We start from the raw sequence: 18,081 nt of genomic DNA, 5'->3' as shown, positions 1-18,081 counted from the left end.
TTTTGTTCACCCAGGCCTTTGGTAATTAATAGAGTTGCACACGCACTGTGACTCCAATTAAGAGGGGACATCTGGTTGACAGTGACTCATCCTGGGTTGACCTGGGGACCACTTTCTACCCTGGATCTGGTCCTGAGTAAGTTTAAGGTTGGAACTAATGTTTAATTAGCATTTTAAAATGCAATTGAACAGATAGCTAGGAGAGGTGTGTGGGAAGGCGATCTTGTGTTTTAAGGTTTTCTAGTTTAAAACTGATGAGATGGGACGGCAGAGGATGAGATGGTTGGACAGTGTTCTCGAAGCTACCAGCATGAGTTTGACCAAACTGCAGGAGGCAGTGGAAGACAGGAGTGTCTAGCGTGCTCGGGTCCATGGGGTCACGAAGAGTCAGACACAATTAAACGACTAAACAACAACAACAAAGTTTAAAATTTGTTGAAAGTTTGGGTGCAAATCACCTTGCAGAAGAGGAGCCAGCATAGGGTTAAGGCTGATAGAGTGAAGGACATCCACATTCCCAGACTAGCCTTGTACCCTTAACATATCAGTTTACTTCTGTATCTCTTTGTTGTTTAGGCTGATATATACTGCATTAGATTACATCCTGTTTACAGCTTCCTCCTCCTCCACACACTTCTCTCTCAGATCTCAAGATGAGAGTTTACCTTGGAATTAACTTCAGAGAACAAAGGAGAAAGCATGGCTGCCTTGTTCTTCTCTAGGCTAGTTACTTAGGCTAGAAATGAAAACCTTTCTATTCAAGTTTTTTTTTATTAAATGTGCTACCAACAACTTTATCATTATCTTACCTACAAGCATATCTCTCTGTGTGTGACTGCAACAAGTAAATTCTACTCTCTAACCAAGACTCAAAAGCTTAAAGGCTGCTCACGCTACATACCAAAAGGATTTCAATAGGTAATTAACCCTGCTATCCCATTAAAATTGCTCTTATTTGTTGTATTTTACCTTGGCAAGTCACTTTGAGACCTCTTCTTTTGTATAAATTATCATATTAGTAGTAGTAGTAAAGGTTGACTGAGCAAGTTACAAAATGCAATACTGGTGGGACCTTAGCCACCTAGCACTGTAGTTTTCACATATGCAGTTGTTTATGTTTTACTAGGCATTAAACAGCAATTCTCACCAATAGATTGCAGATTGAGAGGTGGGGGGAGCGAATCTCACTGGACACAGAAAACCCCTTTGGCACTCCTGAACTCAGATAAAGCCCTAACAGCCACAATTCATTTCCTCATCCTCTTCCCATGTCGGTCTAAATGTGCATTTCTTCCTCTCTATAAATTAACCTATACACATTTGAGTCATGGGCCTGTCCTCATTATGACTTAAGAAGCAGCATTGCTAGGAGAGAGCTTTGGGGCAGAAGTCCAGGGCCCCACTCAGCAGAATGAACAGGAGGCTGCCCCAAACATAGCAGACCTGGCTATATTTGAAGTTAATAATGTAATAGGACAGTGATGGCTGGTGCCCAATGGGACTGGCAGGCAGAAGGCAGGAGGCTAACAGTAGGTGGAGCCAGAGTCAATGAAGACCGATCCAGCTACTTCCAGTTTTGTCCACATCCTTTCCCCTGCTGAGTTCTACAAGGGCAACATTGATAAGGAGGAGAAGGAAGTTGAGAGGCAATGCTTCCACCCTCTCAACTGGATGTAAGCAAGAAGGCAGACAGTTAGGCGTTGGCTGGGGATAGATAGCCTGTGTTGGTGGGATAGTGCCCCATTCACCCTAATGGATTAGCCTCCACTTATAATAGATTTCACTGAGCTCCCCAGCCGTACAACATAAGACCATTAAGTCGCAGTCTAAATTTACCTAACTGCACTACCTGGGAATGATAAGGAGTGCTGGAGCCCTTCAAGCAATAAAATTCCTCTTCAAACCTCCTCTGCCTCCTGAGATTTACTGGTGTGCTTTCAAATGTATCAATTTAATCCATAAGGACTAGCAACTTGACTTTGAAAAGAAGTACCACCAAGATTCTCAGGATGCCAAGCAGTGTTGCCAAATTCTGTGATACAATCACAGATGGAATTTGCATCACTCTGCCATAAGGTTTTTGTTCTGATCGTTTTGTTTCCAGGTCTATGTGTTTTAGTTTTAAAATGTAGGAAATGTGGTCATAGGGATTTTTTTGGAGTTGGGTTTTTTTTTTTTTTGGTGATGATGGAGTATTACAATTCAAGGATGAAATGTGGGTTTTTAAAGAGTGTACACACTTGTTTTTTTCCTTTGTTCTCTTATCGACTCTAATTGGAGCCAGCTGAGAGTATTATGAAGAAACTGTTATCTCTGCTGAGATGACATGTTATTTAAAAAAACTATTTCAAGTAATCTTTTATTTCCTTCACACTGCAACACATTTGAAAAAAAAGGAAAAGAAAACCAAAGAAACTTGGCCAGGGATCAACCAAACTTTTTAAATTTCCTATGGTGAAGAATTAAAGAAAAGCAAAACATGATTGAGGATGATATAATCAGGAATGGTTTGGAAGCTTAGGTCATATTAATACAGTATTATCCTTTTTTTCTGAAGAAAAGAAATGCAATGAATATGGAAAGCCTTAAACTTCACAGACAGATGCTGAGCCCCTTTCTCTGATCTATTGTCATTTGCAAATTATTTGACCTCACGCCCTGCTCTCCTGTCATCAAGAAATAGAGAAATCCATCTCATGGTGATGCTTCGAAGATTCTCTTTCTTTGACTTCTTGTCCAAAGGTTCAATTTCTGAATTACCTAGACTTTCCCCCCAAAAAGTGAAACCAATGTATTAAGGGATTGTCTATCGTTCATTCGAGAACAAGTGCTGTTCTTTATATACTCAAAACAGCACCATCCACACACACAAGAGGGAGCTATCAGAAGACTCTAGCAAACCCAAGGTTTGCAGAATTGTTTAAAAATCATTAGGAGCCCCCTCCCCTCCAAGAAGTGTAAGAACACAAGAGCAGCCTGCTGGATCAAGCCAATGGTCAGTAAAGCATCCTCTTCTCACGGGTGGCCAACAAGATGCCTGGGAAAGCCTGAAAGCAGGACACCCTACCCACCTGCAATTCCTAGCATGTGGTATTCAGAGGTGCATTGCCTCTGACAGTGGAGGTGGAGCATAGCCATCCTAGCTAGTAGCCATTGATTGCCTTGTCCAAAATAGTCTAGTCCTGTTTTGAAGACACTCATTTTTGTGGCCATCATCACCACTTACAACATACAGGTTCCCTTAATATTTCCAGGTTCTAGCATTATGGGAGAAGGAGGAAAACTTATCTCTTTCATTATCAGGGCTTGCTTTCCTTTTCTCTAAACTAAATGCTGTAAACTTTCCTCATAGGGGAGTGGCTCCTCCACCCCTTGAACATTTTTGTTGCCCCTTTCTGAACTTTTCCCAACCCTGCAATATCCTTTTTGAGTTGAGGGAACCAGAACTGTGTGCACACCAATCCGAATGCAGCTGCACCATAAAAACTCCTCAAATAACCCAATGAGGACTGGTGCATGCATCTGTAAGAGGCTGGTAATGGGCAACTGGGTGGGTGGGTGGGACAGAATGGAGTGTCTTGCAGGAGGGCTTTGTCTGTTTGAAACACTGAAAATGAACACTCCATGCTGCAACATTTTGTTGCAGGTCATGCTTCTTGTTTCATTCCTGGACTCTGCACAAAACACTGTGTATGCAAGTTTGCTTCAGTCACTTCCCCTTCCTCTACATCCCAAATGCACACATATACATTGAGAAGAGACAGTGCAGTATACTTCAGTAATTTGCACATTCAGCAACAGTTAATTGGAGTACTTGGCTCAGGGCCAATGCACCAGTAGTAGTAGTAGTAGTAGTAGTAGTAGTAGTAGTAGTAGTAGTAAAAAGAATAATTTTATTATTTATTTATTATTTATACCCTGCCAATCTGGCTGGGTTTCCCCAGCCACTCTGGGTGGCTTACAGCACATGTCTAAGGTTCAAGGACATTGGGAGCTGAGATAAAGGCAATTTGCTCTCAGTTTGTAGCAGGCAGTTGCATTTTGCACTCTGAAGTGAGACGTTCAGGTATTTGAGATTGCAGGATGAGCTTGCAATCTGCAGTGTGAGAACGGCAAGGTGGTGAGAAGAACAAAGCGAAAGGATTCTGCTTTTGTACATAGTCTGCCTATCTTTCAATAAACGCTATCTGTATTCAACCGCAGATGCTTCTGTTACGGTGCACAACCTGCTCAACAGTTGGCAGTATAGTGGTTACAGGGTTGGATTAGGATCTGGGAGACCATGGGTTCAAACTCCCACTCAGCCATTAAGCCCACTGAGTGACCTTGGGCCGCTCATTGTCTTTCAACCTAACCTACCTCACAAAGGTGTTGTGGGGATGAAATGAGGAGAGGGAGAGCAACGGAAGCCACTGCAGTACTAACCAACATAAAGTTTGGCCCTAACTTCCTACAAACCCTCTGACAAATATATTCCCAAGCCTCCACAAAATGCAGAATTAACAACATGGATTCTAATACCCTAGCACTCCAAAGAGGCACAAAACAAGGATGCCCAGTGTCTCCCTTCCTATTCATCCTGGCCCTGGAACCCCTAGCAATCTTAACCCGGGTAGCCCCTGACATCCGAGTGGAAATAAAAGGCAAAACCTATAAATTAGGGCTCTTTTCAGATGACTTGATGGTCATGACACTAGACCCACCCCCCCACAGAAACTACCTTAACTAAAGAACCCAACACATTTGCAATGATATCGGGCCTACAAATAAACTTTGCAAAATCTGAGGCTATGTGCTTCAACACTCACCTCCCCCATATCCAAAAAGAATTCACCAACATCACAAAGAGAAAACTCTGCCGCACCAAGTTCAAATACCTAGGGGTACAAATAACCTGAAACCTTAACAATTACAAAACCCTATGGTGACAAATTAACAAAGACCTGAAGAGATGGAGCAATACCAGCTTCATTCTCTCAGATAAAACAGGCATGATCAAAATGACCACCCTTCCAAAATTAACCTACCTACTCCAAACCCTTCCAATCTGGATTCCACCAACGCAACTCCATAAATGGCAGAAAAAACAACACTCATTTATCTTCTCACACGAAAAGCCAAGAATAAGCCCCAAACACCTGCACCTCCCCAATTCAGGATGTGAAATCCCCAACATAGAACTATACTACATCGCCAACCAAGGGTGCCACATAATCCATACATTCTAGAAGATGAGACGAAACAATTGGTACACTTGGAGAGAGACATAAACGAAAGCACTCCCATCCCACCATACACTTTCCTCCAAAACAAACTAAGGAAAATCCCCACAACACTAAACAGGTTCACACAGATCATGCTTAAAGCATGGAAGGAAGAAGTAGGCAAACTGTCCCCAACCCCATCCCCACTAATCCCTCTGGTTCACCACCCACTATTCCACCATGCAGCACAAAATCTCCAGATAAAAACCTGGCAAACCAAAGGCCTAAATCACCTAGCAGATTTCTAAAAATAGCAAACCCATATCAAAACAAGAAATACAAAACAAACTAGGGGACACCCAAATACCTTGACTAACACACCACCAACTACATGCCTTCTTAAACAACCCAGCGGTAATATCAACAGCCACTAGGCCCTTGACCACGTTTGAAAACTTTCTCCTAACAACAACGGGATGTTGCAAGGGGATGGTATCCACAATATATAAAACACGGCTGTGAAACACCCCCCAAAACCCCTTGATGCAATCAAAAAACAATGGGAGGATGACATAGGCTATGAAAATAACCCTACCAATTGAATTAGAATGTGGTCTAAACCTCCCTTAAAATCCATATCAGTGAAAAGAAAAGAACTCACTCTGAAACTCACTTACAGATTGTACCTAACACCATGGAAACTGGCGCTGATACACCCAGGAACCTCATCAAAATGCTGGCAAGGCTGCACCTCCACAGGCTCATACCTCTACATGTGGTGTGAATGCCCCCAAACCCAACTATTCTGGACAACACTCATATAAGAAATAAGCAAAATAACTAAAAAGGTACTAGAAGCAACCCCAGAACTGGCCCTACTGAATATCTTCCAAGCTAACGATGCCCACTCACCCTATAAAGAGCTCATAACCCACCTACTCTCAGCAGCCAGAAACATCATACCCAGACACTGGAGGGACCTGTCTGGAATAAAGATGGAACACTGATACCAAGTAGTATGGAAAACAGCCTTACTAGAAAAGCTAACCAATAGACTGAAACTGACACAGGGAGAAATAGAAGAGGGTGCCTTCACTCCAGCATGACTCCCCTTTATCACATACACATACACATGACTCCCCTTTATCACATACACAGACAACAACATGAACCCACTGACAGCATACAATTCAGTATGGCTAACTTAACCCAACAACCCCCCACCATACATAAACAAATCCCCCTGCAGCCAACCAAAGACAATCAACCACACCCCAGGCCACCCCAATCTCTCTTAGAATCATAGAATCATAGAGTTGGAAGAGACCACAAGGGCCATTGAGTCCAACCCCCTGCCAAGCAGGAAACACCATCAGAGCACTCCTGACATATGATTGTCAAGCCTCTGCTTAAAGACCTCCAAAGAAGGAGACTCCACCACACTCCTTGGCAGCAAATTCCACTGTCGAACAGCTCTTACTGTCAGGAAGTTCTTCCTAATGTTTAGGTGGAATCTTCTTTCTTGTAGTTTGGATCCATTGCTCCGTGTCCACTTCTCTGGAGCAGCAGAAAACAACCTTTCTCCCTCCTCTATGTGACATCCTTTTATATATTTGAACATGGCTATCATATCACCCCTTAACCTCCTCTTCTCCAGGCTAAACATGCCCAGCTCCCTTAGCCGTTCCTCATAAGGCATCATTTCCAGGCCTTTGACCATTTTGGTTGCCCTCCTCTGGACACGTTCCAGTTTGTCAGTGTCCTTCTTGAACTGTGGTGCCCAGAACTGGACACAGTACTCCAGGTAAACACCAAGGAAACATAACTAGTGAATAGAAAGAGAACCTACCCAAGTGACACTGACACAAAACCCGCATATATACACTAAGTAAAAGAACATAAGCTTCACCACCCCACTCCATCTCTCCCATCCCCCCTCTTTCCTTCCCAACCCTATGCTGCATATAACACCAATGTCTCACAACAAATGTAACTGATCCATAGAAAACACAACCTGAAGAAAGAGACAATGCATGTGCTTTTGTAAACGAGGAAAATCTTTAATATACATTATTTGAAATTAAAATTAAAATAAAGGAACAGAAGGGGTGGGGAGGGAGATCCATTAATCTTAAATTGCCTGCTGCAGAAACCAATTGCACCATACAAACTTGGCAGAACCCGGTGAAGGTTGTTGTATAGCAACTGCATTTGACAGATTGCACCTTTGATTTTGATGGAGGAACATTTGGCCTGCTAAGGCTACTTTTTTCCACTGAACAAGAACAAAAAAGAGCGAGAGAGGCAAGAATTGACATATGACTTTCGGCTTACAGTACAGAGTTACTGGTCACCTGCACTTCATCAGACGCCTGATACCTTTATCTTCTATATCTCCATCTGACATAATACCTTGGATGTATACAGTGCTGCAGTTATAAATCTGATACTAACTTGCCTTCAGTTCCAACATGGAGCTTTCATAAATTGTTCCTTCCAGTTTGAAGAACTCTTAGCAGGGAAACATTTCAGATCTGTTTTTACCATTTGGGGGCGGGAATGGTGGTTGGTTTCATTGCGGCACAATTTATTGTCACATGTAATTACTGTTGTTTATGGGAGATTTGAGCCTTAGCTCGTTGCCCACGGATGAGGTAGCAAACCCCACTGAAATCAACAGGACTTGCTTCCGAGGAGAGGCATATGCCTGAGCTGTAAGCAATATTAGCTTCATTGATTAGGAAAAATGTAAACTGAATTTCAGGCTATGAGTCAAAATACAAACTGCTATATGTCTAATGATCTCTTGCGTGTGTCTCTCCCATCATGTGGTTCTCTGAATTCTGGGCTTGCTTTAATTTCTTTTTAAAGGTAGTAAAAACTTGGCAGTAACCATCCCTAGTAGTCCAGTCTCAGTCATGCCCAAGTTATTTTTCCTTTATGTGCTCAAATGTCAAGTCCCACAGGATAGCTATAATTTCATCCTCCAATTTATCTGGCTCATAATGAACTTTAATAAGCCCCTGCTCCATAAATTCACTAGCACTGTAATTAAGGTTATGCCATAACTATTTAGTGTTTTGGGGGAAACATTTGGGCAGTGTTGAAAAAAAATGCCCCCTTGTCCCCTCTTCCTATTCATCTACATTGCCCTCATTTCTTTCTCCCTTCCCTAGCCAAACCTGACTAAAGAGTATAATGAAAACATCCCATTCATTGCAACGATCCTTGACTCATTGGGGTTCTGTGTGTGACTATTCCAGGAAGCAATACATTCACTCTCAGTTAATGTTGTTTGTCCTCACTGATGGTTTTATGTTGCATAGCCAAACACGGTTGGCTGAAGACCTGCACGATGTCACCCACGTCATTCTGTGATCCCCTGTTGGTTAGAATTTCCTATGTGGCAAACCCAGGAAGAGGAAAGGAAAAGGGTGGGAGGTGGGGTGGATGTTGCAGAAGCAACAGCATGTAGGGGTAACAGGACAAAAAGGGGAGTAAGTTTCACTGATAGGTTCTCAGGAAATGTTTCTTCTGACCATGCACCCCTCACCAGTATATTATACCCATGAATAAAAATGGAAATCCTAATTATAATCTGTTATTTGGTGCTATTCAGAAAAGTAAGCAAATAATGAGCACTGAATGAAACCATGAGCAGGATTATTAACCATTCGTCCAACCATTGATAGATCTAATGCTGCAATCCTATGCACCTGGAAGTAAGTCCCACTGAACTATCACTAAGTAGATTGCAGTAGGATGCACATTAAATGTAACCATTCATGTTAAAATTCCAGGATTTTCCTCCTCCATCCCTAAAACTGTTTTTAGATATGAGCTCTTTCCAGATAAAGAGAAATTAGTAGGTGGTTGGGTACATTTTTCGGTTTGTTTTTATCACAACACAACATGGTATCAGTCCTACAGCTAGATCTGATAGGTATTGAGTCCCCATGCAAGAACTTGAGCCCAGAAGCCATGCCAACTGTTTATTCCAGGTCCGTATGAATATGGACTGGTTTTAACCAAAGGGATCTCAAGCAGATGTTTCAGTGTTTCCTTAACTCCCAACAGGAGCATTCTAACCAGCCAGATGTGTTGGTCATGGGTTCCATCCCCCATGTCACAATTATTATTTTTTTGCTTTTGGCTCCAGTCCCACCAATATTTTGCACTTGGTTTCTCCATGTGACAAACTACAGACTACAAAGTAGATGCCACAAGCCTGAAATTTGCCCACAGCTGCTCTAAAGTGCCACACCACATAATGTAAATTTTACCAGCTGTTTTGAGTATCCATTTTAGGAATGAAAAAGCGAAAAAGAAATATGGTTGTTGTTATTATTATTATTATTATTATTATTATTATTATTATTATTACTGCACCCTCTGGCTGGGTTTCCTAAATGCAAAATAAGTATTAATGATGGAGCAGGGATCCTCAAAATTATTACTGCTTTAGGGCCTCAATGAACTTTAATCAAATAATGGAAAAGAATGGGACATACTTTTAAAAACAACATGTTTGGTGGAGTATGCAATTTTATTTTGCATTTGGACTCTTTCTTGATGCACCTCTTCAGAGAGCAAACACAAATCATTTTCCTGTTACCCTGCTGACCTTTGCCGTGAGATGTTTTGCAATCCCCAATGAAAGACCCTTTCTCTTGAACCCCTCCCTCTGAAACATTGCAAAAAAGAGACCTAACAGCCTCCCTTTCTCCCATTAATTGAAGGGGGAAATCCTCAACATGTGTTGAATCTCCTCATAATACTTAAAAAAATACTTAAAGAATGTGTAATAATAGGGGAATTAGAGAGAGGGTAAAATTAACCCATATGGTTAAAACTGAGTGGAAAAAAGAGGGGGGTTTGAGTGACATTTAAATGTACTCTGTCCAATTTTACCCTGGGGAGGAGTACAGGAATGGAGAATGATAGAATGTGCTCTTGCTTCCAGGACAGAGTGTGTGTGTGTAAGTGAACTTAGGCTCTCTCTTGTGAAAATGAAAAAAATATTCTGAAGGCCACTTGATTGGGGGGGGTGGGGGGGGTTACCTGTCACATGTAATGAGGGAAAATCTATCAGCTGTCTAGGTTAGCGTCCAGGAAAATCAAATGGTATTTTTTGTATTTAAAAGGGGGAAAAACACAGAGAGATTTAAGGGAAACCACCTCAAAGAAATTTGCCTAGGCATTTAACAAAGAGAGAGAGAGAGGGAAAAATGATTTTGACTCATTTCCTTTGCTCAAACATAAATCCATACTTCCTTCACCAACCAAACTTGGGTCATTATGGATTGACACCATTGCATATCAGGTTAGGGCTTTGTCCTTCAGGCATAATTTCACCTGGGGTGTCCCTTCACCTTCATGTAATGGGTTAAAATGAACTTCTACATGCACAGCAATCAAACCTGGTAGGAAAAGGCTATGTTTAGATAGGAAATTTATACTTTTCCCTGGCTTGTGCATTGATTTGGTCCATTTTAATCAGTAGCTAGAAGGGATGGGTAAACTTGTCAATTTTTGTTTCTCTTAAGTTTCTCATTTTTCAGATCTTTTGTTCTCAACAATTCCACATTTTTATTTATTTAAAGAATCCTCCTGAAAGCGAAGGAGCTTGAGCACCAACAAGATGGTGGCATAGGCTGATAGTTCCCTTATTTATGAAAATCATCCCTGAAAATTGTCTATAGAACGGGGTATGCTGTAGGGACCAAGCAGATCTAAGGACCATAACATTCGAGTGCATTTTGCGATGATATAAAAAGAACGTCACTTGGGGCCTGAGGGTGATGCCACGGCATCTCAAATGGCGTCAGAACACCCAGCTGCACCAGCCACAAGAAATGAATGAGGACACGCCAGTAGCCTCAGCGGCCTTGAAATCAGCTATGAAGGAGGAGGTGGCACAGAAGTTTAAGACTTTCCAACAATAATTAATAGACTGCTGTGCCACCTCACCGAAAATGAAGCTGGGGGTAGGGGGTAAAACAAGAACAGGAAAAAACATGAAACTGCTCCAGACATAGCCCTAGAAACATTACAGATGTCAATTAATTTAAAGCTCCAGGAAGTGGGGTTCTGACATTACTAGGGATTTCTCTTTCATTTAGTGGTGCCCCACAAAGGTGCCACTCACACAGCAACCAAGTATAGATTCTGCACTCGGAACTACTTGAAGGAATAAGGGCTGGGAGCCTGGGCAAAGAAGACAATGATGGTGATTTGGAGGAGGAAGAAGGCTGATAAGTAGTAAGCCCTCCAACAGCTAGGATTAGGGGGGAAATGGAATTTCGAGTCTCAGAGCTCTTCCAAATAGATATGACTGGCATTGAAACACATTGGATGCTTAGAGTTTAAACATCCCACATATACAGTACAGACATGCAGCAAGACTTAAAGTGATAAAGACTGGGAAATAGACCAAATAGTTAGAGATGTTTATTACAGAATGAACATCTCAAATAACATCTTTACTAACAAAAGAACTGGTAAATATTGTCCTTGCCTCAAATACAACATGGGTGTGGCAATACTAATAGGTACAGATTTAGACTTGGGGGGCAGGGGGCGGGAATTATTGAGATAAAAATGGCCAACACCTATTTGTTGAAGAAGTCCTGGAAAAACACACAATGGTCACGTTACTGTTGCTATAGGCACCGAGTGAAGAGACAGCTCAATTTTCTTCATAAAAGGCTTAAGAAATTGGGGAAGTTTACTTAAGCAGAGATTATACTTGGGGGAGATGTAAATTGGAATTGAATTTAATGGAAAATTAAAATCAGCAAGGCAGCAAATTTCACATATGGCCCATTTTATGTAGCTATTACAAAAATATGACCTTCATTAAATATGGACAGAAGCAAATTCAGGATGCTTTGTTTCTCAGATAATTTCAGAAAGTGTGAAGTAGGTACATTTGCCAGTAAGTGCAAATATAACTGAATTTCTCCCCCATTCCTAGCAGCTAGATAATCTGGTAAATCTATAGGAAGCTGCTTTAAACATCCATTTATCATTAGGTTTACCAGTCTTGCTCAACCTGGAATCCTCCAGATCTTTGGGACTTCAACTCCCATCAGCCCAGCTAGCATGTTCTTTTACTTCTGACTTTGCTGCCTGCCACACCACTGCTAATACCATCAGCTGATGTAGCCATGATATCTGGCTACCATTGGCTCAGCTGTTGTGACATCACAGAAGGCCTGGGTAGCAGAGACTCAGGAAGCTAAGTGCTTAAGTTAGCCTTCTTCATGGAAACAACTGAATATAAATTTATTCCAATAGGCTTTTCCTAGATAAATGAATATTTACAACAAATGTCTAGTTTCATGGTTTTAAAAGTGTTTGCTTGCTTGTTTTTGGTTATTGTATATCAACTTGAGACAATTTTTTAAATATAAAAAGCAATACAGTGGTACCTCGGGTTACATATGCTTCAGGTTACATACGCTTCAGGTTACTTACGCTTCAGGTTACAGACTCCGCTAACCCAGAAGTATTACCTCGGGTTAAGAACTTTGCTTCAGGATGAGAACAGAAATCATGCAGCAGCGGCGCAGCAGCAGCAGCAGGAGGCCCCATTAGCTAAAGTGGTACCTCAGGTTCTTAACCCAAGGTACCACTGTAAATAATAATAATTAGTGCTTTCTTCAGGGGGTACTTTAATTGTTAAAAAGTGTGGCACTTACTGTAACAACCTCACAGTGAGGGCACCTATTTTTTTCTAGAAAAAAAGCACTGATAATACTGCAGTAAGTTTATGGAGCCTTTTACCAGAAAGCAGTGTCGTAGCGTGGGTTGTCAGCACCTGGGGCAAGGCAAGTAATTTGTGCCCCCTAACCGGTGGATTTGCGCCCCCTAACCCATGGATTTGTGCCCCCTAACCCTAACCCCCAGATGTTGTGCCCAGTGCGGCCGGCCCCCCCTGCACCCCCACGCTACGCCACTGCTAGAAAGAGACCAGGAACAGTTGTAGATCATGTTGCAGAGTTGAGCCTCAGCTATTTCATAAAAAATGATGCATGCAGTCATCATTGCTAAGAAATTAATAATGGTGTTTCTTGAGCCCACAAGGGGCTGCTAGTTGCTTTAAATTTTTGGTAGCCCTGGAGATATAATGGTGTTACATTGTTTAAGTGATGGCTTACTTTTTTTTCTAAGGCACTATGCTGAGGGTTGCTGGAAATATTCAAATGATATGAGCATCATTTAACTATGATATTGACTTTTTTCTTTTTACACAGTCGGTACACCCATTATTCCCCCTCCTTGATGCTAAAGCAAAAGAAAAACCTATAGTTCCCAAGCATCCTTAGCAAAAACAACAACAGCTAAACGACCAAAGTCAATGTGGTGCCCTCCAGATGTTGTGGACTACAACTCCCACAATACCTGACTACGGGCCATTCTGGCTGGGGCTGATGGGGGATGTATTCTGTAGGGAATCCAAATTAGCTAGTCCTAAAGTCTGCAATGTAGCTACTTGGACATAGCTGATGCTCATAAATTGACTGCCTGATTTAATGAATTCCATGGGAATATATTCCCTCTCCACCCGTGCCCCTGACTGGATCTTTCCCCCCCCCCTCTGGGACAGTGGTGATGATGACTCTACTATGCACGCCATTCTTTTTTACCTATGAAGCCAGATGTAGAAGGTAGAGAACAGCTGCAGAAAGTGCTGGAGTTATGATATATCTCCTAATACCCACAGGGACAATCAATTGTGTTTTATAGAGGGGCTGTTTGTGTCTTTCATTTTGTGTGTGTGTATTAAGATCTTGATGAAACCTTTTCTTTCCAAAGGCCCAACATTTCTCTTTTGCTCAACAGCTAAAACAAGTTGCAGCTGGGTCCATCTCCCTGGAGGAATCTTGTAATTTTCATATGGTGAAAGAATTACCATTGGTCCAAGTGAGGAAGACTTTCAGGTCCCCTCCACTGCTGACCATTATAGCTGGCAACACATTGAAGCATTCCAAATCCATCTGATTCAGCTGTGTACTGGAGAAGTACAAAAGCCCATGTAAATATATCATGCTATTACTGGTTGGCACAATTCATCTGCCATGGATAGACTCCACACGCCTGGATATTAAGACTCCCTATTAATTTTCATTACTCAACTTTATTTTGTTATTGGATCCTGGCTTGTTCCAATGAATGAAAAGTGGGAAAAGTAACATTATGAGGAGAGGGGAAAGCAAAAAATAGGGAAGGTCATAGCCTCTTACTTAAAGAACAATAGAATCTGTAGATAATGAAGCTTTTCCATTGTACTCAGAACCTCCATCTTCATTTTCATGTTAATTTGCTAAGCATTTTATTCAAAGCAACTTTTTGGAAATGCAGCCAGAATGATCGTTTGCACTGCATGAGATCTGCCAATGCAAACATCTGACAACAGGATAAAATAATAATATCTTATTGAAACAAAGAAGGGGGGGGGGGAGAACCACCAAGCAACTTTCTGTGGAAAGTGATGTCAACCATGAAGCGAGCTATATATTCTTTGTATTGGAAATTAGAACCGCATGAACCCTCTGTATGAAAACATGAGTGAAAGCATGCTTTTTAAGATAATCCCCTGAGGAGTTCTGGTTATTATTTCCTGGTTTTAATTTTAAAGTAATAAATAAGTGCAAGTGATGGACCAGACACCTAGAAACACCAGCTTATTTGGACAAACATAGATCAATGTAGTTTTTTTTAATACAAATGAGGATGTTGGTAGTTTTAAAATGTATTTCTTCTTTTTATAACATGGATTAATAGAGATGTTATCCTGAAACAGAAAAACCAACTACAGCTTCAGTGATCAGCAAGCTGTACATTTTCATGAGTCAGTTTGATCACTGGACAGAAAAATCTGTCCCTAAAGTATTATCTCAGTTGCCTCCGGCTGTGCAGATGATCAGACAATGGGCTGTAAATTATCCTGCAAATAATCTTTTGCAATAAGGCAAACACACAATGATTTAATATACAAGCCCCTTAAACTTATGGCCTTTTCAGCTTGCAAAATGGGACAGTTTTGCTCAGATTCAAAAAACATTCCAAATAGCCCCCAAATTAGTAAGTAACCATCTGTTATGGTGGCTCAACACCTTCCATGACCATAAATTTCAATCTCAGCAACATTAACAAGGGATTTGCTTGGCAGAAAGAAGCTCCACCTTTGGATCATGGAGAGTCAAGGTCAGTACAAAAAGGTCCTTAGGTGGTTTTTATTACTAGATGTAGCTGATTTTGACAGGCAAACTCAAGAGGCCAAGATTAACTAGTGCCTGAATTTTAAATCCCCTCTCTACTGTATTGCAAATTCAGCTCCCCCCAACCCTGCAATTTTACTGATTACAAATGAGATCCTTATATTTGTCAGCTTAGGAGAAGTGTAAAGAAGGGTCCCACTTCTGATGGTGCTCTGCACTACTGCAGAACACAATGTTTTACACGTTGCTATAAGATGGCAGAGTGAAGGCTGAAAGTTTAAACAAATCAAAGCAGTGATGGGAAAACTGTGACCCTCTGTATATTTTATTGGTCTACAACTCACATCAACCTCAGGTAGCAGGGCCAATTATCAGGGACTCATAGTCCAACAATCTGGAGGACCACAAGTTTCCTATCCCTGAATTAAACACCACACATACATCCATAAACAGAGGAACATAGAAAACTGCCTTATACTGAGTCAAACCAATTGGTCCATCTAGTTCAGTTTTGTCTATTCTGACTGGCAGAGGCTCTCCAGGGTTTTGAGCAGGAGCTTTTCCCATCCCAACCTGGAGACAACAGGGAATGAACCTGGGGTCTTCTGTGCCTTTTTTTCACCTCTCCATAGTCATTTTTAAAAACCCTAAAACTAAAATGTCCGAAACATTTTAGCCTTATCCCATGGGAAATGTGTGCTCTATCATTTGGGTTGACATAAGAATGCAATAAGAGCCTGCTGGGTCAGGACAATGGTCCAGCCAGTCCCCCACCCTGTTTTCACAATGGCCAACCATATGCCTGCAGGGAATCTGCAAGCAGGGGCCAAGCAGCAGAGCACTCTCTCCTCCTGTGGTTTCCAGCAACAGGTATTCAGTAAGTGTTACTGCCTCCTACTGGGGCAGCAGAGCATAGCCATCGTGGCTAGTAGCCATAGATGCGGTCAGAGGCAGTGGTAATTCCTGCTGGGTCAGTGGTGATTCCTGCATTGTGGGAGGGAAGAGTTGGGTCCCTTACAACTCTACAGTTCTGGATTCTATGAATACCAGTTGCTTATGTTCTTATAGAAGGTGAACTCTTATCATTTGGGCTGGCATTTTCCTTCATCTTCCCCATCTCTGCAATGTCCTTTTTAAAGATGGGGAGTGGCTGAAATTGTACACACCGTTGCTTATTTAAAAGGCTTCTAGAAATCTTTTCAGGCGGGTCACCCCTCAAACCATAAAACTGAACAATAAACAATGAAAACACAGGGAAATCTAATTATGTCCAAAAAGTACACAAACCAACACAATGATAAAGCAAAGTAGTGCAATCTAACTCCAAATGAGGCCGTGCCACAAATTCATACATAGGCCCAATGCTAGTGGCTCAGTCTCTTTTCTGACAATCCTGAATCATTTATATAAAAAGGAATATCTGAATCTACAGGTGTTGTTGGGCTCCATCTCCCATCAGTTCCAGACAGCAAGGCCAGGGGACAGGGATGGTGGGAGCTGGAGTCTAGAGGGCCGCAGGGTCCCTGTCTCGGATTTATATGAATGCTTTTTAAAGGCATAATTTCATCAAGACTCTGTTACAAACAGGAAACTGTCTGTAAACAAATTTCTCTACATGGATGGCCAGTTGCCATCGCCACCATCATTATTTAACTCTCATTACCCTTTACTACACTGTTCCTACAAAGCAGCATCTACACAAACACTCATTTTGAGCTTCAAACTGCCTTGTGAAGTAGGTCAAGCTTAGAAATGGGGGATAAATTTGATTCAGTTAGTATTTAAAGGTGAACCTAACAAGTTTTCCAAAACAATATACAGAATGAAACACAGACACGTTTTGAAATCAGTGCCATTCCAGATTTTGCAATGTTGTTTTCCAAACAAGTAATGTGTACCAAAAATGCATATATCAGTTAAAAATAACATACAAAAATGCATTAGGGATAACTGCTGAGCATAAATGTACAAAATTCCATTAAAATGCTGATTAAAAATTGTGATGTGGAAATTTGGAAAACTGAACTTAAGATTGTAAAAATGAGAGAAACTGACACTGACAGATGTACCCATTTCTAGTAAGGCTAGATTGGCCCAATGTCATTCACTGAGCTCCAAGGATAATTGAGGATCAGAACTCTGCTTCAACTATTATACTATGCATCAGTAGTTCCTCCTTCTCTCTGTCACCTGATGGCATTTCTCTGTCTTCTTCATAAAGAGGACTTCCTACAACCGTTCTTCCTTTTGCTTCTAATATAGTCAAAGAAACCTTAAAAACATATTTTTAACCTCTCTTGCAAGCTTGAGCTTGTTCTGAGCTTTGACCTGTCTAACCTTGGCTACTCATGTATTCCCTTTCTTAATGATTTCCCCTTTATTCTATTTGTTATACATGCCCTTCTTAAATCTCAGCCCATCCGTAAGTTGCTTAGGCAGCCATCCCAGTTTATTTAGATGCCCGCCTTTCCTTTCTTGTTGGAGTTGTCTGCATTTGTGCCTTCAGTATTTCACCTTTAAGAAACACCCATCCATCTTGGCCTGCCATCTGTTTCTGACCCTGGGATCTTACCCAGTTGTTCCTTAAGTTTTTTGAAATCAGTCCAGTGTGCATGTCCGACTACACTCAGATTTCCCTTGCCTGCTTATAA

At 41.4% G+C, this 18,081-nt stretch overlaps 1 long non-coding RNA gene across 1 annotated transcript; it reads right to left on the bottom strand.

The window, feature by feature from the left end:
* Window positions 1–8,495: 8,495 nt before the first annotated feature.
* Window positions 8,496–12,322, bottom strand: LOC310837115. The gene is made up of 2 exons (XR_014560435.1): window positions 12,245–12,322; window positions 8,496–8,603 (listed from the first exon to the last, which is right to left on the bottom strand). It is a non-coding gene; the product is annotated as an uncharacterized lncRNA (long non-coding RNA).
* Between the last annotated feature and the right edge of the window lie 5,759 nt (window positions 12,323–18,081).

This window comes from Podarcis gaigeae, assembly GCF_964106915.1.
Source record: "Podarcis gaigeae genome assembly, chromosome: Z".
Taxonomy (NCBI): Eukaryota; Metazoa; Chordata; class Lepidosauria; order Squamata; family Lacertidae; genus Podarcis; species Podarcis gaigeae.
Note: the sequence above shows the minus strand (reverse complement) of the source record. Positions and strands in the feature narration are given on the sequence as shown.